Source organism: Anoplolepis gracilipes, chromosome 10 (genome assembly GCF_047496725.1).
Source record: "Anoplolepis gracilipes chromosome 10, ASM4749672v1, whole genome shotgun sequence".
NCBI classification, from domain to species: domain Eukaryota; kingdom Metazoa; phylum Arthropoda; class Insecta; order Hymenoptera; family Formicidae; genus Anoplolepis; species Anoplolepis gracilipes.
In genome coordinates this window covers 4,623,944-4,650,784 of record NC_132979.1, presented here as the reverse complement: position 1 = coordinate 4,650,784, position 26,841 = coordinate 4,623,944, and the positions used below count along the sequence as shown (strand labels likewise).

General features: G+C 41.8%; 1 protein-coding gene across 1 annotated transcript in view; it reads left to right on the top strand.

Annotated features, from left to right (window-relative positions):
* The first annotated feature begins 356 nt into the window (after nt 1-356).
* Nucleotides 357-26,841, top strand: part of LOC140670498 (LIM domain only protein 3-like) — a 52,783-nt gene continuing 26,298 nt past the window's right edge. Inside the window, exon 1 of the mRNA XM_072901122.1 lies at nt 357-1,021. The gene's annotated coding sequence lies outside the window, so the exon portion shown is untranslated. The remainder of the gene's footprint in view (nt 1,022-26,841) is intronic.

Below are 26,841 nucleotides of genomic sequence, written 5' to 3'. Positions count from 1 at the left end.
AAAAAATCCAACTGAAAGAAGCTAATGATCGACGAATTATACATGGAACGGACCCACGACGGGATCAGATTTTGCTACGCGTGGACGGGCCCGCAGCCCGCAGCCCGCAGCCGCGCGCATCCCACCGCGTGACGTGATCTCCGCTATGACGCAGGAGAACGCGCGCGCGACACACAGAATCCGTGTATCCTGCGCATAGAGATACATACGCGTGAAGAAGAAAGAGAGGGAGAGAGAGAGAGAGAGAGAGAGAGACAGAGATGGATACAATACTGTGCGATCGTGTCACGTCGGGCGCTCTCGGCAAGCATCGGCGGTCGGCGGTCGGCGGCGCGCCGCGCGTCGCGCGTCGCCTCCTCATTTCGCGTCTGACTGCCGTCGCGGACGGACGGAGGAACGAGTCGTCGCCGGCAGCGCGGTTGCGCGCAGCGACGCTGAACGGGTCGCGGCGGGGGGAGAAGAGGGGTGTACGCTTTGCCTCAGTGCACGACTTGACGCAGCGGCGGACGACACGGGACGACGGAATTCCGAATGAGTTGAGAAAAAAAGATCAAAGGAGCCCCCGCGAAGTGTTCGCGCGCCGATATTACGGCCGACTCGGCCGAATATCCTCGCGTGCGACGGATCGATCGTGACACATCGGGCCCACGGAGCAAGTGAGTCCGGATATCGGGAATCTTGTTTTCTCTTGTGTGAAACGTTCCGCGAATCTCGCGTATATTCGTACCACGACAACGACGACGACGACGACAACGACGACGACGACGACGACGACGACGACAACGACGACGACGACGACGACGACGACGACGACGACGACGACGACGACGACGACGACGACGACGACGACGACGACGACGACGACGACGACGACGACGACGACGACGACGTCGACGACGGAGCTTTACTAGTGCTTTATGAGTGCTCCGGTCTACGACCTCGCGTTACTCCAAGTGGACGACGACTACCTGTCGCGAGGATTTCACTGGCGAATCATCGGCCGGCGACCCTCTTTGCATTGGTGAGTAAATTGGAATTGTCAATTTTGACATATGTACAGTTTGTCGCATTTTTGCGAGATAAATCTATCATAAATAATCTGACGATAATAAACAAAGGAAATAATACGATGTAATTCGCGGAAAGGATAACGATGGTGTAATAGGAGCGATAAGCGATGCTGAATGTTAATGGATTTCAGTTACGACGATTATTTACGCGTAATTCAATCACTAGCGCGAACAACATATTAGAATAAATAATTGCATTTTTAGATGAAGAAAGGGAACATTCGGAGAGGCGGATTTTATGAGGTATTTTTGTTTTTTTTTTCACATTGCCGTAAAGTTGCCTCGATTTGAAAACGATTGCGCGCAACTTTAAAGCATTCTGACTGAATCGCGCAAGAATCACGTTTCCGTTTCGCGCGTTTTTGGTAAACATTTATAATCGTTGCCGAATTTTTTATTTAAATATTTAAAAATTGCGAATCTCTGTTGATTTATGCATTAGTGCCATGTTATGTCGTAAAAGTCAAATTATCGGTTTATAATTATCGTCATTGGATGATCGTCGACGGAATGCGTTTCGTTGATTCGCTATGTGATCCCGAAAATCGAGACACTCCACATAATTTGCATTAATTTACGCTCGCACCAAGATGCGTTGCATCAAATTACATTTTCGACATTCAATCGATAACGTACCGCATTTCCTATTGCCTGTCATGAAAATTATATCGAAACGCTTCTACAGTCTGATAAAAGTCTATTGCACACTCGTGAAATTTTGGCGACAAATTGAAATTCAAATCGCGTTGGCAGTGGTTCTCAGTTTACTGTTACGTGTATTTATGTATTTATTAAATAAGCTATTGTGCAGAACGAATACTTCAGACATTTAAAATTTATTAACCAGTTTATTTCTATACTGTTCTAAAAATTTATTAACGAGTTTATTTCTAAACTGTTCTAGATTTATTTTTCTAAAAAATAGAAATTATTTATTACAGAAAAATTATAAAAAGCTATTTTCTCAAAATGTGGAGATTTAAATTAATATTAATTTGATAATTAAACATTATTGTTAAATTATTAATTTACAGATTTAATATACAGACTTAAAAATGTATTAATAAGCTCTTCAGTTATTACTATCATTACATGCGAATAATACAAATAGAAATAAACGCGCGGGAAATGATAAGATCAGTCACGAAGCGCGAGCGGCTCTCGATAGCTCTCAATAAGATTGAAAACAGCCGACCGGATGAGGAATCAGTGGCGAAACAAGGCACTTACGAAGAGAGGGTAACGTCGGGAGGAGATTCGCGCGCGGATCGCGGGGGGTGTATAGGATGGAAGAATCAACGCGCGCGTGTGCGTGCGCGAGTGTACGTATCCGCGCGTGAATCGACGCAGGCGCGTTCGCCGAAATGGAATAGTATGACCGAACTCGAACGAGAAAAGGGAAATAGCGATAGGAAGGGTGAAGGGAATGAGATGGAGGTGCGGTGGTGGAGGTAGAGGTGGAGGAAACGAGAGACGCGGAGTAGAAACGAGGAAGAAGGAAAAGGGGTGACGGAGGAAGGGGGGAGGGGAGAGAGAGGCAAATGCGGCGTAGGGAACGGGCGTGAAGGGGACGGGGGGTCCAAGGCGTTGCTTGCTTAATTACTAAAAGCTAATCAATTCCGGAGGAAGTAAAGTTTAAATTGCAAACTAAAGTATAGCTACCTTCCCCCGGACGTAACCCTGCAAAGCGATATTACCGCTCGCTGCATTCTGCAATTAGCCCGTGGTAAATCATTGAAGGAAAATTATGGTCCGCGTATTTGCTACTGAGCGAGCGGCAGTTTATGCAATTGGAAAAATTAGCGGCGTGGTTTTATCGTCGTTCAGTTCGATATATCTCTTGTTCGTTTAAGAATTCCTTTAAATAATATATCTTTTACTTTTACTGATTTTTTTTTATTGTGATACGAAAATTACAGGAGCGATTTTGAGAATGTATCTAGATAATAGTAGAATATTATGATTTCTTTTTTAAATAAGATCATTTTTTATAAAGATACCGAACGATATGTCGGTATCTTTGAATCACGAGAGCCAATGAAGTAAGAGGGTTGTCGAGATGGCAGCGAGAAACGTCGCGGTTCTGAGTGTGGCGAAGGGGAGGACACAGGAGGAAAGGGGGGGGAGTAGGTGAAGGTTGGAAGATGGAGAAGAGGGTAGGATGAAGTATACAGCACTGGAAACAAGTAATAAAATCAATGTCGTTTCCGGCGATTCAATTCGCAAGACACATCGCACAATTTCACATACAATTTTACGGCAGAACGACCACGACTCCTATTTACTTCACGGCCGCCATCCCCCTTTTCCCCTGTCGGCCGTTCGCTAGTTCACTCGTTTTACCGTCCCTCGATTTTGCCTTTACCTCTGTATATGTGTATGTGTGTGTATTTTTTTTTTCTTTTTACAAAATAATTCGAGTTTAGGTTATTTATGTTGATCGGTAAATAAGAGAAAGAAACTCTTTTCGCGAAAGGAGTATTTTATAAGAAAATACATAAAATACATAAAAGATGATAGAACCATTTCATTATTTTCGTAATGATTGATCGCAGACGAATGGTAATTTTGAGAACGGCATGTAGCCGCGCATGAGTATCAGAATATTTATCGTCGGTTAGTTTATTTCTTTTTATGGCGCCTATTTTGCTAAACTCACAGAGAAAGCTCATTCGTGATTCTCGAGTTTGGATTATCCCTTGCTCCTTGGCCGGGATCGGATTCTTAATCGGTGAGCACTGGCCGGAAAATAGCCACTTTGCCCTGGCACGAACGGGCGCGAATCTACAAGCGCTTCTTTCGTCTATACTATTGGTTACGAAACAACAGAGGGGATGAATGGATCTTGATTCGAAAATTCTTTTTTTTTTTTTTTTTTTTTTTTTTTAAACGAAAAATTAATCGCACTCTCAAAGAGAAATAGTGAAAAAAGATTGATTCTGCGGTACGGTAATTCTTGAGTATCATCCTGTAGGATTTTTCATTGATAGATTTATTCGGAAATTCATTTATCGGACGATTAAAACACTCCCTTCCGTTCTCTAATTCGTTGGCTTTTTCATTGTCGTTTGATTTTTTGAGCTTTCTCGCAAAGTGTTAATTTTTGCAAATTAATATCACACGGCGCGATATGATTGTATGTCGTTCAATCGGTCGGTTGCTCTCGCTCTCGTACGTGTTAACTCGCGTGCGCGTGTGCGCATGCCAAGAGAGAAAGAGGAAGAGAGAGAGAAAGAGAGAGAGAGAGAGAGAGAGAGAGAGAGAGAGAGAGACAGAGAGAGGCGACCGTGTACCCCGGACCAATCGATAATATCGGCGGGTAATAAAATTTGAAAGAATGTAATTCCGAGAAAAGTAGAAAACGCAATAACGCTTAATCGTATTTGCAATCTGCATCCTATATCTGGCGGAGTCGCGTCGAGCGCGGACGACCACCGCCGCGACCGATTCGATCTGCGATGCGGGTATCATAATCGCAGCGCCGCGTAATATCATTTTTATCTGGCTTCGATATCGATTACGTACCTATATACGAGCCCGCATCTCTTCGGACAGCGATCGTCGAATATACGTGTGCCGTAATAATGTAACTGAATACGTGTGCATTACGTGGCATTTTGCCATTTGTCTCTCTCTTTCTCTCTCTCTCTTTCTCTCTCTCTCTCTCTCTCTCTCTCTCTCTCTCTCAATGTAAAATATTTTTGTGTAATTATTTTATAATTATCGTACATCTGTTGTGATATACTATGTCTCTGTTCTCTTTCGAATTCTATCGAATCTTTGATAACGCGCGACGGTTTCCTTTTCACTGTTACACAGCGTTAATTAATCGCGCATAAATAACGCTAAGCGAACTATTATTACATCCGCGATATTAGCGTATTACAGTATTACGTATCGCGATATTACAATATTGCAATATGAATATTAATCGTCGACGTATTGTTCATTCGTGTAATTAAAGTGGACGTTCCATCGAGTTGGAATATTGTATCAATCAATACGGAGCTCGCCTAATTATCTGCTCCCGTTTAGACGATTTTTCGTTGCTTTAGATCGGATTATCATGCGTCGACTCATCAATCGCATAATAATGCAACATTGCGAATGCTTTCGATTGATGTTTCAATATAATAGAAATGACCGATAACACAATTGTCCTGCAATTTAGCATTATTATCAGAGAAAGAGAGAGAGAGAGAGAGAGAGAGAGAGAGAGAGAGAGAGAGACGAAATAACTCCCCGTGTCCCGAGAATAAATGGCAGCGACGGCAGCGATGGGATGAGTTTCCGAAGTAAATTTTCGGGATTTCATTTGGAAAACATAACATGCCCCGTGCGGTATTTACGGGTTCCATTAGGAAGCTGTCAGTCGGTGATCCTGTGGCGCATCTTCGTGCTGCACATATCCGCTGGCCCGGGGGAGGGGCAGGGGGTGGAGAGGCGCGACATACGATGCAGCAGCGGTGTACAGTCCGTGCGCCGAGCCCGCTATACTAGACGCTATACGTTCCGATGGAGGACAAGCTTATGGGATGGAACGTTCATCCGCGGTGATCCTCGGAGTACCGTTTCTTTCAGCTGACTTCCCAGTTTTCCCTCGCATAGGCGTCGATCGAAGCGCGAGATAGGTTCGCGGCCGCGCAACTTGTACTCCCTTCTCGCTCCTTTATCATCGCCGTATAATTTTTTTTACAATCTACGACGAATTCCGCGAAAAGGAAAACGCTAAAAAAAAATCTATTTCTGACGCTTGGATTACAATTCAAATCGCGAGATTCGAGCGACGATGCGACTCGTTGCCAAGCGTTCTCCATGAATGAAACATCTCGGTTTCCGATGGTCCGCGATTTTCCTGGAATTCGAGAGATTTCGGCCCGCTACCAATTTGTGCTACCAAATCCAATTACGGTTACGATCGGGCAAAAATAACACTACATGATGACACGTGTGTTTTTGAGCGTTTTTCGCCCACCTGAAATAACTCGACTACCGCTGCCCGGGTTGTTACGAAATTTGATATCCCGCGGAGAGCTTCGCCGCAGTTTCGACGTCACGAGATCGAAGGCATCACTAATAAAAATGTTCCCAGGAATGGCCCCAATTCGGACAGTTCGATTGTCTATTAGAGCTTCTCGTCTTTTTTTCTTTTCTTTTTTTTTTTTTTTTTAGCGACGTGTTACATACGCGAAGTTACAACGCTACCCGATTGAACTTAAATTAGTCGCAAAACAATTTACCGCGCCAATGGATATCTCTTTTTCGTTTGACACGATTGTAAATAGTGTCCATAGCTCTGCTTTGTAGATATCGATTACTCTGTATCGTCTGCACAATCTTTATTGGAAGTAACTGATCGTTGATGTGAGAGCACACCGTAAGATTTAAATTCAGATTTTGCTTATTAAGAATTTTTTTAGATTTCAATAATTTATAAAAATAAAAACTTTAAAATTTATATTTGACATTTATTTTGAATATCGAATAAATATTGTAGTTTTATTTTATATTAAATATTTTATATATGTGTAATAATGCTATATTTCTAATTCAGTATTGAATAGATGTTAGAGAATGTGATTTCTTTTTACTTCTTTACACCGCTAATCGTCACGTCATTTTGTTTTCAATCCTCTTACGCTGTTTTAATTTGCCGTGTACAAAAAATATATATATGTAGCCATTATCCGCGACATGAAAAGTACTGTAATCGGTTAAGTCTTGAAATATTCAGGAAAATGCGATCGATTAGCCATCGAGTATTGCGTAATTATTGGGCCGCGCGTATTCCGAATAACTAAATAATTAGGAATTCGCGTGACGAGTTGTGACGCTCGTAACAAATAATCTTCATGAGATCGCGATCAACGTTAATGATTTTTATTAATTTACGTAACGATTAATGCGATCGCGATATAATTAGTCGATGTTACTTCGATCGTGTTAGGTTAGCCTTGCAAAAGAGTGTAAGTTTCGCGCGTACAAATATAATATTACGCAAATCGTCATCGGTTTCCCACCGTCCTGGAAAAAACTCGCTTTTTGTCGCATCAGAGTTCAGGTCGATCGTCGACGTTGTCGGATGCGATGGCCCGATATGGAATATTAATTTTCGCTAACTCACCAACCTCTCACCTCTCCCTCTCGTCGATCCGTTCTCCTCCCTGCCCTCCCGTCGTCCTCTCCCCCGCCGCTCCTTCGTCACAATTCCGTGTCCCGTCCCGTCCCGTAGTACAATGTTTTCCAATTAACTTTATTCGAAATCGAGCGAACCGCCGCCGTTTTCCCACCCCCTCGCACCCAGTCGCACCCCCTTATTCGCTACACTCGGTCGTAATAGCCGGATTCCATGTACAGAAAAATTTACGAAATACTAAAATATCGAAAATCCAAAGCGTGGTATTTTGTAAAAATGCGCTTAATTTTCGCGTCCTATGAAAAATAAAAGCGAAAGACCTGTTTTTGCATTTTGTTGCTTTTCGTAATGATTTAAATAAAAAAAAAACTTTGGAAAATATTATATTATGATATATATATTTGCATTTTCTTTTGTAAAACGAGTGTCTCTAACTTCCAATAACGATAACTGACATCAGTGAGCATTCAACAATCGACCTTAAATTCATCAGTTGATTAGCACGTCCCACCCGACAGAGATGCGTCATAGTTACCTCGGGCGGAAGTCCTGTATTATTTCACTCGCGCGAGGTGATATAAAGTTAATGATATTTGGTGCCGTCACGTTCCAAAAGTTAATTCGTTCTCGGTATTAATACGGCGAGTGCATCCCCGATAATGAGATTGCGTTGTGCGAGGGGACGGATATAAGAGGTAGGTTATAAAGCTGGATCGTAATAACGTATTGTCTGGCCAGCTAGCGCGCGTGTCTATCGAAAACGAAACAACTCGTTGCGTATTGCCATAATCTAATACATCAAAGGAAAAGATTCGCAATCTCCACAAAATCTTATATTTAATAATATTAATCGTAAATTTGTAATATTTTTTTATGTCTAAATTATATATAAAAATTCTATTTGAATATAATACACGGACGTAAATTGATATATCGTATGTTTATTTAAATTATTGAATAAAACATATGCGTTTCACATTTAAAAAAAAGAAAGATTTTGTTATATAGGTATATTACATTATGTATGTAATATTATGCATTAAATAATTGATATAATAAATATATAATAAATACATAAAGGATCTTTTTTCAATCTTTAAATATTTTAAAAATAATACATTCATCAAAAGATTAGAGAAATAAGCGCATATTCTCTTTACTTTCTATTACATAAAATAATTTAATACGAATGCATTAAATATTTAATTATTAAATTAATTAAAATAATTTTATTTGTGTAATTATTCGGGTTACAAAGATGTAATTTTTTTAGATATAAAATCAGCAAAACTGTTTATTTGATAATTTTATGTATATGAATTTGAGATTTTATAAAATATAAATTGTAATGATATTATTAAACCAAAATATTTACATTATAATTTTAGTGAACGAATTAAACAAGATGTTTCCAAAGTAGATGGGCTCTCAAAACATGAACGGCTCATTTGGAGCGTTGTCAACACTCCGCGCACGACTAAAGTATTAATAAATCATAGCCGCAAGTCGTAATCGTAATTTCTTTCAGAACCTATATGACGCGCTGGTGGACTAAAAACCGCGCCTTTCAAGTCTAATGCACGGACCTCATAAATCGAGGCGGCTTCTTGTCGGTGGGCCAGGCGATGCGACGGTCCGGCCGTTTTTAGTTCCGCTTCGCTGCTATTATTGCGCCATGCTTATAGGTCAGAAATCCGCTCTTGTACGGGAAGATATTTATACGCTATGCCATTTGGGGCAATCATGGATGAAACAAGTTGGAGAGGATTCTCGCATTGCGACACATAAATTATGCGCGTTTGCGTTGTACATTCTTCCTCCGCTCTCGGATACCTTTATGCAAAAATCTTTATTTCTTTTATTCCTTTTTTCTTCTTATCTACTGAGAGATTTTAACCCGCATATTCGACAAAAATTTTATCTCTCATAATTTCATATTTTTATGATCCGATTGAATCTCACATAAAATTATGTTTAACAAACGAACATATAATACTTGTGTCTTATTCGCAGTTATCTATTCATTTGATTGAAAAATTATTTAAAAAATTAAAAATTTAATATATAGAATCACGTGTAATTTTTCGAATTAATCTGGAACATCTCTTTCATTTTTTGTTACACAAGAATTATGTGACATTGACTGAAAACGGTAGATGGCCTGATTTAAAATATGGTCGCGGTATATGAGTCAATTATGTGTTACTCGATGAAAAAAGCTATTGACGTTACCGTTATGTACTGTGACCAATGTGTTAATTAGACAGGTTTTCTTATACGATCTGGACCGTAATTATCGGTTTTGCTCTCCTCCTCTTCCTTCTCACGACACCGCGAAACGATCCATCGAGGCGTTCGTCGGCCTCGTCCAAGAGCCATTCCGTTTCTTTCGTGAAAAAGAGACGTGATCGGCCGTTCGGAAAGATTCAGATAATTACTTTCGCTTCTCGGGCGCACGCTTCGACGAGTCCGAATCCGAAACAACCGTATCTTGTGGTCATGAATTTAATTAAATATTTTCGTGGCCGAATGTATCCGTTCGGTCGCGATTATCTCGCTGTTCTTTCGCGCGCGGAGACGAGGCAATTTACTTTTTTAATCTCCGTAATGAATTAAACGCTTTCTCTCCCCTCAGTCTGGCTGCTCTCGCGGTGGCACCCTCACTCCAATTCTGTCGCCTTCTCCTCTCACTTCTCCCCTCCCCCTTTATACGGCACTCCATTCCGTTCTGCCCTTCCCTCTTTGCCGCACTGTTATATTAGCTTTTCCGATGATTTTTTGTTGCCTATTGAGCTTTGTCGCGATAGATATGCACGCGTGCAACTTTAGAACGATATTGGTTGAAAGCACAATCACGATAATACGTGCCATCCGCAAATGACGAGGAGAAAGAATAAAGAAGCATGATTTTTGCAATTTAAAAATTGTCAAAATTGTATTGTATCTGAATAGTGTTTTTTGGCACGATTTTTGACAAGCTCTATAGAATGTTTCACGAATCGTGATATAATCTACGAATTCGTTGATCGATTTTCAAATCAATTTTTCTTTAACAAGAATGTCAAAGGAGTTGTAGTTTTAAATTATGAGTGATTGAAAATGAAGAAAACTTTTTGAAAAGCAAGTTTTAAAGTAGTATAAGAAAAGGTAGTAAAAACTTATTTCTCATTTAATTTCATTTAAATTACTTAAAATTTTAATTTAAGGATTAGTTACAAAATTATTTGATACTGAAAATTGAAAATTTATGTTAAACTTTTCTCGACACTTTAGCTAAGCAAAAAATTTAATTAAACACATTGATAAAAAAATCTATATACGAACAAAAGTTTGTTAGATATGAATATCACAAATTTTGAAACTATTTTTCAAAAAATAATTCCTCTCTATATATTTATATCTTTTATTATATAATATATATATAAATCTCTCGTTCTTTCTCACTTTGGTTTTTGATATTTTTTTTTTTGCTCTTATGAAAGTTTGACTAAATTTTAACATTGAGAACACGATCTTCTTTATTTCATCGATTGTAAAATTGACTTTGTGCTGCTTTCTCGATTAATCTCACTCCCAAAGCGAAATTGATGCTTTTCGATGCATTCGGCGATGAAGACAGAGAAAGCCGTGTTGGTGAGTATGGTACGTTGCAATGTCCCCTTCCGCTCCGTGCCTGTACTCGGGATAACAATCGGAGTAACCAGCAGGAAACCACGAGGGAAGACAGTAAAAGTGGCTGTGCGTCGAGAGCGCGCGGCGTTTCCACCCTCGTCGCGGAATCTAATTTTGTCGAATGTCATCCAGGAGACTCGGCTCGGCGCGGCGGTGCAGTCGATCTGCATTCGAGCGCTCGAATCGCTCGATAGCGATTTTCAGCTAGCGTCGAGGGGAAAGGAGGAGGACGTAGGGAGGAACGGGGAACGTGAAATGGGGCGGAGAGGGGGGGGGGAGGGTGGATGCGCTGTCCGTTTTCCCGAGGAGAGCACCCTGTCGAAGTATCGAGCCCACGGATCGTGGTGCCGGCTATAATATATTTTTTATCTGATCGAGGGGATCGTCTTTATGGAGGGTGTTCTGTGCAGGCTCCGGGCAGCGGTGGCGTGTACCGGGTAGCGCATACGTACGTATTATCGCGACCGTTTCGCGTGCAGAAAAGTTTAAAGATACGGATGGCTGACTGTAATATCGAGCGCAAAAATTGTCGCTGTCAAAGGGTACTCGTTATCCGGGTTGAAGTATCAATATCTCGGTAGTCTCGTTACATCGTGCTCGTGCTCTCTAACTTGTGTTAAAGCATGTGTGGACGTACTTTAACTCCGATCCGTAATCCCGCATCCACTCGGGACGCGCGTACTCTGTGGACTTTCGTGAGTTGCGCGTGTTTGCGTACGCAGCCGCGTATTAGGGATGGTATATGTACTGATGGCTGCTGTTTCTCGAGCGCTAATGCGGGCGAACAACCCTTTGAGCTCAAATTCGTCGCAAACTTAAAAGCATACGAGAGTACTCGGGCGGATGAACCGAGCCGTTCGTAAAGATGCGAGGAACCAGGTTTATTAAAAAAAAAAAAAAAAAATTAATGAAAAGAAAAGAGAAAGAAAACAAAAGTACAATGTCGTCGCACATGATATTTCAAATGATAATTTTATTTTTTCTAACAAAGTCTCTAAAATGTATTGCGTGCTCGCTTTCAAACGTATCTTGTGAAAAATTGAAAGTGCTTTCAAGATTCACGCGGATTTTGTACTATTAGATTTCTCGCATAAATCCGACTTTTGAGAGCGGACGTTATGGCAGAAATGACGTCGACGAGAGGAATCTACCGGGTGATACGCAAGCATATAGGAAGAGCCTGAGGGTGAAACAGAACGGAGAGGGGCGGGGGGGGGGGAGGGGGAAGGGAACATGCGGAGGACAGACGGAGATGGCGGATAGTAGCGGGTGGGGATCGCGGCGGCTTCGCCAAGGGGGTAGCTGGCGCTAGGGGAGAGGGGATGTTCGGTATAGGGGATTGAAAAGCAATTTCCCCGCGACGGGGATGCGCGGGATGTGGGCCGAGCTTTATATTAATGATCCAGATATATTATCGGACGTGACCGAAATTGCTGTCAAAAAACTCGGATATTGGAGCGAGTCGAGATCGCGAGACGCCCGCTCCGCTCGCTCTCTTCCTCCACGTTTATACGTATACATACACACACACACACACACAAACTTACACACGAGTGACGTTACTTGTGGAAAATAGCATCGATCAAATAGCGCGGGAAAAGTCGGAACTTCACGGCCGTTTAGGCGTTTTTGCCCATACTTGTAGCAAAACTGTCACGACGACGATGGATCATTTCCAAGCATTTTATTGAGAACACTCAATCCTACGTGATTATGTCTGTGTTTTTTTAAAGATTGGTATCGAAATTTTAAAACAACAAATAACATCTATATCTCTTTTTATCATCGATAACGTAATAATGGTTCAGAAAAAATTGCCTCAGACATTATTTTTTAATTACTAATTTTTTTTTTTTTTTTTTTTTTGTATAATTAATGAATTTCTCAAAAAAGTAATCTATTTTTATTCAAAGAAGACAAACATTTTCTTGTATGTATAACGCGCGAGATAGTCTCATAACGTTTATCGAATCCGAGCGTGCGTGTCGAGCGTGCGTAATAACTGGATGGCTCATTTTAAGGGACACCGCTTATGCGGGTACGTTAAGTAGGAAAACCTGTCTTGCCACATGTGTATCCGGACTATGTCTCATGCGAGTCTGTGATAAGCAGCTGCAACGTTTGCGGCGCCTCAAAAAGATAACGCTTACGCGTATCCCCTATACGACATACGCTTCGTAACAGCTATATCCTCTTGCCGGCGAAGATAGCCCGACGATTAGCGATTAAGTTCATTATGCTCGTTAATGAACTTTTTAACGTAATGAGAACGATGTGGGGACGGTAATTGACCGTCGTCAAAGAGATAACATTTGCGCATACATGCTTCTACAGTATTATGTCTTTGCCCGCGAGCATATCTCGGTAAATGTTAATAAAAATTAATTAACGAGTGTTATTTTAATGAATGTTTATTGTTACATAATCAACAATTTTCATCTGATACGTTTATATTGTAATATGTTTTTCTGAGTACTATTAAAAAATTTACGAGCATAGATATTATATAATTACCAGTTCAACTCCATTACGTTTCCATTAATATTTTAGCTGCACTCAAAAGAACATACGTATGTATGTACATACACGATATTAGGAAATCGGGCGAAAATCGTATTACGTAATAATATATTGATTTTTCAATTTTTTTAACTGACAAAAAAAATTGTCAGAGATTATACTCGTCATTACATACAATGTATCATTACACGAGATACATGAAATCTTTTACGAAAGAATTCAGATGGAATGCGGAAAGCATTCGTAAATGATGGATTATTCTATAACGTGACATCGATTATATTACTAGGTATTATATAGAGATTCGATTTGTCGGTCGGTCAGTCGGTCGTTACGTTATACACGAGCGGATATAATCGCACCTGAGTTAGTAATGCTGCAGTCTCGATTGCGGATCCCAAAGATCGCTTTTCGTTGCTTCCTATTTACATAGCGGGATACACGGACTTGGTAATACAGTCCCCGTTGACCACCGTCCGTCGCGTCGGTTGGTCGAAGGGTAACGAGCTCGTCTGTCTATCCGGTCGTTGAATCGGACGGTCCATCCATGGCGTTCATCACCATGCAAGGAGGGATAGCGAGAAGGGGCGCTGTCGTGAGTTAACACACGGTCCACGGTAAGGTGCTTGGATAGGCGTAATTCGAGAATTTCCATATCTCGGGATGATTGTAATGTACATTTATTAGCTGGTAACGAGAACGGGCCGGAATTAACATTCGTCGGGGCCAGGTCGTCCCGACGAGTATTTATATTTATGGCCGGTGTCCCTAATGCGATTAGCACGACTACGTGTTCCTCCCTTTGTCAGCTTATCGCGTTCGTGTATGTTCGTGCGCGTTGGAAGGCTTCCGCCTATTCTGACCAATCAAGTCTGGCAAGCTGAACACATGTGTATATATATATATATATATATATATATCTATGCACACGCTTTTAAGAGGTATCGTAAGTCCAAGGTAAATCGACGTCAAGTAACATCGTTAGCGTTCACGTCTTCATAAATTGCCAATCGCGACGCTTTTATTACTTCGTTAAGACGTATCCAACGAGAGAGAAGTTATAAATAAATTGCTTTCCCTCCTTGATTTAATTCATCGCATCCTCGCATTTAGACAATCTATCCGTGATACAAATACGAACAATTAATTATTTTCTTAATTATATATTTGACATTATTAATTTCTTATTCGTATATTCTTGCGTGAATATTTAAACCGTAATCCCTATAATGGATCCAAATAAACTTGTTTCGCGACGGACGCGCCTAATCCGATTGATTGTTTCCATCAAGCAAAATGCATTCCGATGGAGCTTCCCGCCCGTGATAGCTATATAGCTTGAAATGTACGTCGAGTCGACGTATCACGGGCGACAGTAAACTTCCACTATCGTTGAGTGCACAAAAACCGATCCTGCCGGGCGAAGTAGTAAGGGAGACTCTCTTCGACCGGCACTTTGCGCGACGCTCTGCAGCACCAACGTCGTCGTCCTCTTTCGCGTGGAAATCGAACGTGGCGTGGCGTGGCATGGCGTGGCATGGCATGGCGTGGCGTGGCGTCGCGTCGCGACGCGTCGCGTCGCGTCGTGGCGAGGCTGAATCGAGTGGCGGCGGAGTGTGAGATACTGGGGATGGATGTGTCGGTAAGAGCGGATGGGAAAAGACGCAGGGACGGGGATGAGAGTGGGTGAAAGTGGTTTGTCGAGCAGTGCGAGCCACCAGACGCGGCTTGGTGCAAGCGGGGCAAAAGAGAGAGAGAAAAAAAAAAGATAAAAGCTACTGTTAGAAGATAAAATAATAATAGTGCGATAATGTAAGATGCGACGGCTGAAAAGAACGTATTTCGGCTCTTATCGGATTGACAGCTCGTATTAAGCTTCGTATTTCTGACTACGGTTATTGTGAAGTAATACAACTTTTCAAATTGAGAAAAAAAATGTTAACAATTTTTTTTATCGAGAAGAAAAGGGATGAATTGAAAGACTCGGTTTTAATTCGATAAAAATTTGACGTCATTGTCATTTCAGGTTACACATTCGCGCACAATCGTACCAATTTTTAAATAATTAAAAGCTTTAAATTATTACAAAAAATCTGTTTTTTAAATAAATTGAAGATTTCTCATTTTACGAGAAAACAGTTACATACTACAACGGCAATAAACATATTGAAACAAAAATAAGAATAGTTTCGTAAAAAAAAAAAAAAAAAAAAAAAAAAAAATATATATATATATATATATATATATAACATTATCGATGATAGCAAACTGGTACAGGGTTAAGCATGGTAATCGCTGTAGAAAGGAACGGAAGCTCGCATTAGACAGACCTGGATTCAAGTGTGTCGCTACTCGAACCTCAAAGGTTCGCAAGTTCTGAATGGGGAGCACGAAGCAACGGCTCCGTAGAGCAGCAACTGCGAGGATGGAAGAGATTCTATGTGCAGTCGCGAGGGGCACGAGAGCCCTCGGAGATCAGTAGGTTGGCCGAGGGCTGTGGGTAGGGCTGTGTCTGTACTTAGTTAGCGGACAATGCGGCCTCTAATGAACAGCCGGGGGCGCCCGACGACGCGCGCGGCTCGTCGTGCTTGGCGCCCCGACTTGGAGCAACCAGTGGTGCGCGTCGACCGGTTGTCGGTTGTGCGCGAAACCGCCCGGGAGATCGCAATACACGTTATTATACCACGGCGTTAACGTCGCTAATGCGAGACACTGGAGAATCGTAATGCGAATCGTTAACGTGTTCGTTCCACGCGAAACATAATATAATCGTCTCTTCGTTCATCTTTGTTCAATGTTCACCTCCTTATACCTCGTTTACTCCACACCACGTTCACGTAGCGATCATTGTGTCTCTAGTCGAGATATATGCGTTTAACGCTGCTGGTCGATTAATCGAAGAGTTCTTAACTCACACGCATTACGAGTTCTCTCTATTAATGTCTTGATGAAAAAAAAAAAAACTCAAGTTTAATTCAATATCTTTCATCAAGCATGTAATGTATCTCCGATGGAAATTTAGATACTGAATCTCATTAAAGACTTACAGTCTCGTTTTCAATCTCGCGGCTTAGCATGTGCCGTTACGAAGTCTTTTAATAGTTACCCATAATGGAGAAGAAAATTGACGGGCCGGGAAAAATATTACCGTTGCCGTGGAGCTCAGCGTTGGCGCGCGCAATATCGACTCGATTGAGAATTAGAGAGACGGAAAAAAAGCGCGACGCGAAATGGGCGGGATTGAGTATCACTGGCTGCCGCGACGGTCGTAATTAGATTCAATTGTCTCGCGTTAAATCAGTGACTGCGCCGCGTCGTCGGTTCCCCATTCCGCGCGTCTGTCCGTCGCCGTCCTCTACTCCTACGATACGTCTCATTGAAATAACTCGGCCGCGATGTTACGTATACGTAACGTATATACGGAAAATCGAGCTTTGGCGCATCGAAGACTTGAAAAGTGTTCCGCCATCCGCGTGTCGAAAAGATACCGATTCTTCGCCGCGTTTCTTTGTTGCGACGTTCGATTTCGTCCGCCTGCGAATCGCATTACATTTTTCCATCTCGTAATGTACGTAAATGCGTGACAATGTTCTCATATCTGCCTTTCTCTTTCTCGCAAACGATTGACGCACGAAGGCGATCTTGTTAAAAACAATTTCCGGTTAAAGTTAATTCCGATAAATGTTAATAATAAAAAAAAACGATAAAATGTAATGTGTAATAGCATAGCAATGTAAAAGAATCGAGAGATTCTTGAAGATTGTCGAATATAAAGTACAATCTTTACGAATTATAATTTTAGATTAAACGCGTAGATTGGTACATACCGAAACGACCGATCGTCGACGGCGTTTCATGCGGGTCATTTAAGAACCCGCGTATTCGTCCTACTCCGAGGAAAAAATTCTTTTGTACGGCAATTTAACGGAAATCAGCGTTAACGATCCGAATTGAAGTCATCAGGAGAGAAATGCCGGCTGGGGAAAGGCGAGGGAGGAGGGTCGGGAATCGATTCGACGACAACGTGCGGCGTCGAATATGCCATTCCATTTGGATCTCTCGAGTGGAATTAATAAGAGCGAATTAATAACGAAACATACCTCCTGCTCGTAGCGGGAGTCCCGCCCTCCCCTGGGCCCCCTTTTGCCGTCTATGTTTTTATCGGCTTAATCTCTTTACGTGTGGCCACTCGGCACTCGTCTACAAAAGCGAAAGACTTTTGTAGCGAGAACTCGCAGAGTTTAATGAAAATAGTTCTTACGTTTTTACCTCTCGGGGATCTCGGTCGGCCATGGAGGGCCAAGGAGAAGGGAACCGAGGGACGAGAGGGGACTTACGCGTGGCCTCTTAACGAAGATTCTAATTAAGCGAGTCTTTTATTAGCCACCGCTCTCTCCTCGCGATTCCCGATTTTCTATATACAAACTCTTACAACGATACTTTGTCGAAGTATCGACACCTACTAGAATAGTATTCTATAAGCCGCAGATGAAAAAAGAATCGAGGCAAAGAACGGGAAAATTTCGAGAAACTATACATATGTATATTTTTATTATAAATACATCAATTTCGATTTTTGCAATTTTAGGAATACTATTGCGATATTCTGAACAATGCTAACTAATCGTGTATTTTAGAAACATACTCTCTCCGTATCAGAGATTCTATTGAAAATTCCAAATTGTGTTGTTTTTCTTTCCATAGATATTTTTTTCACTACATATAATATAATGCTACTCGCAATCGATCAGTTTATTTAGATCGCCGTCATGTTTGTCATGAATAACGTTTTCTGAAAATTAGCGCGTTATTTCCGGCTTGTCCGTGTTTTTTTCGCGAAGGGAGACAGAGAGGAGGAGGGTAGCTGAAGAAGACAGGGACACTACTAACGGCCACGACGGAATTTCCATAATTCCAGCTTACAGAAAACGACAGGTTTTAGCGTTGATGTTCAGTTTGTACCGGGTGTATTATTTTAAGTGGCGCAGTCTGTATAATTCAAGACTTGCGGTGCACGGACAAGATGAAAGACGAGAAGGACGACACGGTGTGAGAATTGGAGAGAGACAGGAAAGTAGGAGAGAAAGAGAGAGCGAGAGAGAGAGAGAGAGAGAGAGAGTTAGGAATGGAAAAGCGAGAAAGAGAGAGAGAGAGAGAGAGAGAGAAGAATAGAGAGGTTGAGGGTGTGGGAGAAGGTCGGCGCGGTAATGGCATCGTCGTGTCGTCAGCCTCAAGCTCCAGTGATCCTCAATCGCGCGAATTCGTTCGCCGGATGCGCGTCATATGTATAGGTACTTTACTACGTGGAAATAAAATCCCGGAGGGCGAGGGGCAGGCTTGCCTCGTCGTGCGATAAACGTTGCTCTCTTTCGATAACGTTGAAGGAAAATTTTAAATTAATAGACAAAGGGATAAAAGCGATTTCCTGTCGAAATAAACACGCTCGAACGCGGGAACGCCACGTGGTGCGCTTTCGCATGATGTCTCGAGATCGACCAGTTCTTGCGCAGTTGTCTTGCCAGATACCGAGACGCCAGCCTTTTCCGTCTAATTGTCCGCGTTCCACTTTGTATCCCGATCCCGATTCCTCTCTCTCTCTCTCTCTCTCTCTCTCTCTCTCTCTTGCCGTCTCATTAAATCGAGCGATTAAAATCGGGAGCCTTGGCAATATACCGCGTGCTGTTTGCAAGAACCCTGCCATTTTCATCGTATATGATACTTCATAAAGATGAAACAAAAAAAATATAGTTAAAAAACAATGTAAGGAAGCTCTGTATAATATTTCTATAACGAATATAAAAATATAAAGTATCCAAATGTATATAAATATATCGACTAGAGAAAAACTCTGAATTTTAATTTTAATAAAAGATTTTTTTAAAGTTAATTTCATCAGACATTATTTATCAGAAATTCAAATATATGTATATGTACCTTTTGCGTACAGTGTAGATACTGTGAATTCGAATCCGATAAAATTCGACAGCTTTCCTGGATTGGACGGCATTAACTGCGAACGCGGATGAGAGAAATCGAGTACGTGAATCGTTCCGTGGAACCGCTTAGTCGCTCTTCCCCGATACCGCGCGCGGCGATGGTTAATTCAACGGAATTTACCGACGTTTGTGCGCGGGTTGAATAGCATATAAATTTTACTGAGCGAGACGCATTACTTTCTATTGTGCAGTGTTGCGGTCGTCCTCGCGATACGAAAATCTCTCGCTCGACCTTTCACGATGGTCGTCTCGTTTTGATCACGATGCATATTGGCGAGCGACGAACTGTAAACTGTAAACAGTAATTAGGAGCAATTAGAAAGAGATAAGATTGTTGTTTAATGATCGTTTCAGTCACTGATAAATTCGTTTTGAATAATATATTTTACTTTTAAAGATGTAATAAGAAATAAAAAAGTTTCAATTTCTTTTATGGTTAAAAATATCGAATAACGATATTATTTGATTTAAAATATAATGAGAATATTACAGGAAACTTGCAAGATAGATTATAACATTAATATAATATTATAATTATAATAAATTATAATTTTCTTATACTTTTAGAGGCTACATATATATTCTTTATTTATTGCTAAAATTGGTTAACTCTAATTGCAAACATCTTTCATAATGATATATAATTTATATGAATAAATAGAATTCTACGCGTCCGTGCTTGCGCGCCTATATTGTTTAATAAGCTCGAGCTCATCTATTTTACCGCTCACATCTCCTGCCTCATCGCTTATCGCTTATCAATGTGCACATGATCCTCATCTCGACGAGGCCGCGCAGGAACGGAATTCCAAAAATTCATGACACTCGCGACGGTAGCTGGGCGAGTGTATTTAGCGATAACTGCCGCGATATTTAAGGAACGATCGGATCGCCGTTGATGACGCCCCCGTTAATGCGAGGGAACGGTAACGTGAGGACGAGGGGAAGGGGACGAGGGCCGATAGACGTAGGCGCCGTCCAAGTTGCGCCGTTGATTGCACCACAAAGGGTGCAATTATGCGGCCCTTCAGCAATCACCGCGCATTCTGCCCGCCATTTGACCCCTCCGGTTTCCCTCTGCTTCTCTCAATCCCCTTCATCCATCCTCCCTGCCATCGGGGTTTCCAGTTCTGAAACCAACCAACCAACCAACCAACCAACCAACCAACCCGATTTTGTCCCGTGCCCGCACGATATATCGCCCGGGTGAACGGGGGCTATCGTGTCTTTTTATTTAAATGCACCCCGGTGAACGTGTCGACGTGCACCGGCTGACCTGAATGCAATTCGCGGCGCCGATGCGATTTAATTCGCTGCCGTGTCGGCGGCGCGGCGCCGCGAAGAAATCTGTTAATGAGCGATTGTGAGCGCTTCCGAGAACGGGATGAAAGGCGTGCCGAGCTAAAAATTGGGCCGTACATAGTGTGTCCCTGGAATTATCGCGCTTTCTTTTGTATGCGGATTCCACATGCAATTTGCAGTCGATTTTTCCGCGGCAAAAATTTTATCGCTATTCGCATAATTTTTCTTTCAGAAATTTTTCATTTTTAAGTAAAATTAAAAATTTATAATTAAAAAATGTGTGCACAAATTCGTAAGCCCCATTTCCATGTACGTAATATTCATATTATTATGACGACATAATTTTGACTTGGCAATAAAGATGCAAGACACGAAAAGAAAGCGAAAACAGACAGACCGTGAGAGAGAAAACAAGGGAGCAAGACGAGAGGAGGTTAACGGGCGGGAGATACATTCCAGATGTTTTCCCTGGTTTCTCAAGCAAGTTCAGAGTCAAGTTGCCAGACCGCGATCTCTTGGCATGACCAGCATAGGCAGGAAGTGCCGCATTAAGGTCGTTAATCCGCGTTGTTCACCTCACGTTATTCCGGCCCATAACCGATTATCGCGTTTCTTGTTAAATAAATTGAAAAAATATTTCTTTGAAGAAATTTCAGAGAAAAATTATCTGGATTGCATCAACATATTTTTATTTATTTATATTTTTTATATATATGGATAGCGAGATGCACAATTAATATACATATATTATAATCTATTATGTAAATTTATGTAAATTATAAATTCTCTCTATTTTAATTTAATGCCATTATTTTTTCATAGTACTATGGCAAATATTAGATTAATAACCTTAACACGAATAGTTATATTTAATTTATTATTATCATATGTTATTATATCGAGCGATGTAATGTTAACTTTTAAATGTATAATGGGCGAGAATTCTTACGACTGGTTCGTTTATATTTCATTTTAGACAGCGAAACGAGCGAAAGGCGAGACGTTTGCAATAACGCGTGAGCGAATCGAAGGGAGCAGGGGAAACGGAACGGAAAATGCGGATGTAGCGCGCCGCGCGGCTTAAAGTAAATTTTGAAAATGGCTTCGACGGTCCTCGACGGAAATCTTTCCCTGCGGCCCGCTTCCGTAATCCGAGAACATTAATTTGTCGACGACGGTAAACTTACGAGCGCCAGCCGTAACGTTTCCCCCGGGGGACTTTTTGTATTTTCTCAGGTTGTCCTGCGGGAGCCCCGCGCGGAGTAGGGGAGGGAGGAAGACTTGCGTCCTGACAAAATTTTACGGTCCCACACGACTGTCGCGTTGTGTACAATGCGCAAAATCCGTCTGGAAATACCATCTCGATAAGTCTCGAATATTATCGTCGCGTCCTACGATTCGAGAATTAAAAGCGGTCGCGTTTAAATTAATATTCGTCATTAACGTCTAATGAAAATTAATATTCGTCATTAGCGTCTAATGAAAATTAATATGTGCGATTATAAAAAGTGCCACTTTGGTCACTTGAGAATGACGGTCGACTACTTTTCTAAAAGCTCTATGTATGTCTAAATTTGTGTGCGCACATATTATACTGGCAGCAGGTTAATATCGCGCGTCGGTTAATGATGTTGCCATAATTATGGTAATGCTATTGCGTTTATTATCGTCTGATCGTCTAAGCGTCATTATGTCCTCTCGCAGCTGCCGTGTCTTCGCAGCGTATAATCCGACGACGTAAAACACTAAACGCAAACGTTTGCGGAGCGGTTGATTACCATAAGCGCGACGGAAACGAAGATCTTACGCTCTGTGCACAATAGGAGTGTTATAGCGATTACTTTGGTACACACTTTGATACACGTATATATAACGTCATAACTAGTATGTATCAACGAAATCCCAGAGGGTTAAAAGTGAAACTTGATCGATTTCGCGCTGCCATTTATTCTCTTCCTCTCTCTCTCTCTCTCTCTCTCTCTCTCTCTCTCTCTCTCTCTCTCTCTCTCTCTCTCTCTCTCTCTCTGTAACGTTTCTGGAATTGAAAATTATTTCTCGTCGAAGAAATCTATATTTCGAGTGCAAAGTACAAATAGTTAACGATTTTAGAATTTTAAAAATTTAAAAAGAAAGAAGGAACAAAACATTGATTTACAAGATGCATCACATAACATACAGATACAAGTATACATTTTTGTGAAAACTAAAAATTTATATAACATTATGAGTTTTATATATCAAATATGATATAGAAACAATTCTTTCTTAAACTCTACTTGTTAGATAAATTGGTATTAATATAGAAATAAAAACATATTTATTAGTATGTATATAAACTTAAACGTGTATATATACATACATATATAAATAAATTAAATTAAAAACATATTTTTAACGCAAAAAATTAAAACAGACCATCTTGCGAGCATCAAACTTTTGTTAATTGTGCTATAATCGAGGATTGAATTTGCCAGGACCGAGTCAGCCGGAAGTGGCGTGAAATCTCGCGGCCGTTTCGCTTCCTCCGAGCTGTGTCCGTCGTGCCGCTTAGCGTCGAACGGTATCGCGTATCAGTGCTGTCGGTGGCAGAGATCCCGAAGGTGGGTAGCGAGTCGGCGAACGAGAGCGCAGTGCTAGAGGGGAGGGAGAGGGGGGGAGGGGGGGATGGACGGGCGGTTATTGCCTGTTGGGTGATTTATCTAGTAATACTAGCCGACAGGCCGCGAGAGCCCGGGGCATGGGCAACGGAGCGAACCCGTGGGCTCTCCTAACCCCCTACCCGCGGGGGAGGGGAAGAGGGCCAACCACCGGCACTGGTGGAAATTAAAAACTCACTTTATTACACGTCTCATTCTGCGCCCACCCCGCCCGTCCACCCTCTTCGGCCGCTTCTACCCTCGATCCTTCTCTACACGGCCTCTCCTCTCCTCGCCTCTCCTTCTTTTCCTCCTTCATCGTGCCACCTCCTCTTCTCTCTCTCTCTCTCTCTCTCTCTCTCTCTCTTCTCTTTACCCTTCGCCCACACCACTCATCATATTCCGCCGCTCCGACGGCGCCTCGTTCGCGCGGACCGACTTAATATGAGGCCGGCCATACCTGATGGAACGAATATTATTAAAGTTCGCCTGCACGCGAAACCGGTGAAATATCGTCGTATCCCCTTCCCTCTCTTTCGACCCTCCCTTTGCAACCGCCGGTTACCGCGCCGACCTTTCGCTCCCTCGCGACGGAGGGCCTGCGGCATCATCCTCCCTTCGCCCTTTCTCTTCGCCGGTTTTTATTGTCTGGCTTGTAACTGCATCTGGTGACATTTGAGTGTTATGAGGATGTTGCTTGATATGTTACCTGATAATGTTATCGTATTTCGAATTTTGGAGTAATACTTGGTTTTAATCTATATTAGCGGTATATGCTTGTTGTAAATTAATCAACTAACGTTTTTGAGAAAAATTGTTAATAACTGTGATACGCAATATGTAGAAAATTAAAATAGCTCAAAGCGTTGAAGTAAAGAAATCTTCAACTTGAATTAATTCGATATACAATTTTCTGTACGAGAAAGTGAGCACGTGTACGCGCGCTCGAACGGACGGACGTTTATGGGGCTCACGATGACATAGCCGTCGGTATCCGGCTCGTTTTATTAATGTCAATAAGGCAATTATTGCCAGCGGGCGGGTGTGGGTCGGTATCTCGTTCATACCGCCGACGCGGCGTGGCGAGTTACCTGCCTCGACTGCCGATGGCTTCGAACGTGCGTATAATCCCGCACATTTTGCGTCGAGAAGAGACGAATTATATTAGCTTTGCGTTTCGGCCTATAATCGTGCCGCGATAGATTCGATTGATCCAGAAATTCGTAATCACGTCAAGCAAATTCAGATTCGTCAAAGTAATCGGTTTTGCGATCGCGTCGAGTTTAACTCCACCGATTTCATTAATGACGTTCGACGTTGCTCTCTCGCGAATCGGAAAACGATTAGGAATTATTGGAATAGCGGGATTTGGATTATAATCGACAGAATATTATCCTCAGTCTGTTTCCTTTTTTTTTTTCCGTTACGGGATAGAACGTCTGTATAGAATACGCCTGAGGAACAAAGTAACCCAAATTTACGGCACTTGAACGTTCGCGCGGCACTCGGCGCAGTCGCTGAACGAGATCTGAAGAGGTTGGGGGAGAATAATATAGGAAAGAGAGGGGTTTCTCCCTCTAGTCTCGCGGGCTAAGCAATATCCATCCGCCCACATGCTTGCCCACCCGTCTGTCTGCCTGGCTTTTCGGTGCCGTCGCTGTGTGTACAGACGCGCGTTCAACAATTTATTCATTACTGTCTCGCAAATACTCTCGCGATGCATGCTCCATTATTCCGCGTTTCGCGATTCGCACTCGATATCTCGACGAGACAAAGTGCATTCGAATATCGTTTCTCCTTTTTGACTTTTGGAACAATTTTTATGTCGCTCTCGAGATTGGCATCGTATATTTCGCGGCGATTAATCCGCTTTGGAGATCTTGACGAGTATGCGCGATCCGGAGTTGCCAATGATACCGCGATTAAGAATCCACGATGCGACGCAGATACTTGGCGAGTATGTAATCGCGTGAGTGCTCGTATACTCTCGCAAGTAATGCATTAGCCGGTAAGTGATTGCCGGAAGGACAGACTAGCTGCTGTTTGCGCGGAGCATTTGTGAACCGGAGCTTACATTTGAACAGTCATACTTAGTCTTTGGGGAACTCACTTGTTTTTTGTTTATTCTCCACTTATTTCTCGCTTTGTATGTTCTCTTGGTAGAATAAAATAAATAAAAAAGTATTATAAAAAATTTTTTATTCGCTGATAAAAAAATAAAACTATATAAAAAAAAAAAAAAAAAAAAAAAAGTTACATTTTTTAATTAATTTTTCTTTCATGTGTCACTGTAAACAGCGTCATGAATAAATTTAATATCTTCGAGGATACATTCAAATATTAATCCGTAACTCGAAATGGATCGTAGTCAGTGCGGCAGAAACGTAGCAATTTTGCAGAAACGTAGAATTTCGACGGATTTTACTTTATTCGAAAAGTACTGCCGGCTCAGAAATACCTCGCGGGAGAAGCGGCAAGCTATCCGAAAAGTCTCGGGATGGCCCGTGCTGGTGCCTCGTGCGCATAGCAACTCCAAAGACGTATGTCGGTTTGGGGCAGCGAAGGCTCGCGGAGGCCCGGTGCGGAGGGAGTAAAAATTTCACGGAGTGAATAAATCAGGGGACGCGCCGCGGCGGAGCGGTGCTCTTAGTTTAAGTACATCTGGCATGGCATCTCTTCTCTCTGCTGCATTTGACTACTCTCTCTCTCTCTCTCTCTTTCTCTCTCTCTCTCTCTCTCTCTCTCTCTATCTCTCTTTCTCTCTGTCTTCTCGCTTTCCCGCATACTCTATCGCGAATAATGCGCCAGGAAAAGAGATCTTGTCCGCCGTGTTTCGCGAGCGACACATTTTGTTATTCACGAATAATAAGGTAACGCTTTTTTGCACAAAGAAGTAAATATTTTGGACTAAATAACTCGTATGATGCGTACAAGAGTCGAGAAAACTGGCGATTGAAATTAATTGAAATTAAATTAAAATTTAACGCAAAGTAAATTTTAATTTTGTGGGGCAAAAATTATAAACTTTATAAACTTGTATATATATTTATATAGATAAGAGAGAGAGAGAGAGAGAGAGAGAGAGAGAGAGGCAACATGTTCTTTTTTTTTTTTTTTTTTTTCTTTTTTGCGAAAGCATTTACACGTGTAGAGTTTAAAGAGGAAAAAAAATGATACCGTGCAAAATTTGAGTGCGGTCGATGCTCGTTCGCATTCGTCGACTCTTCAAGAACGCGAAGCCATCTTTTATGTCGAAGAACGGGATTGATCTTTTAAATTACATCGTGTTTACGGTCTGGCGTGATATATATATATATATATATATATATATATATATATATATAAAGAGAGAGAAAGAGAGAGAGAGAGAGAGAGAGAGAAAGAGAAAGAGAAAGAGAAAGATGAGAGGGTGGGAGAGCGAGCTACTAGTGAGTTTGCGTATCTACGAGCAACGTGTGTAGATCGCGACGTGTCAGTGAGGGAGTTGGAAAGGCGGAGTGGGTGGGGAA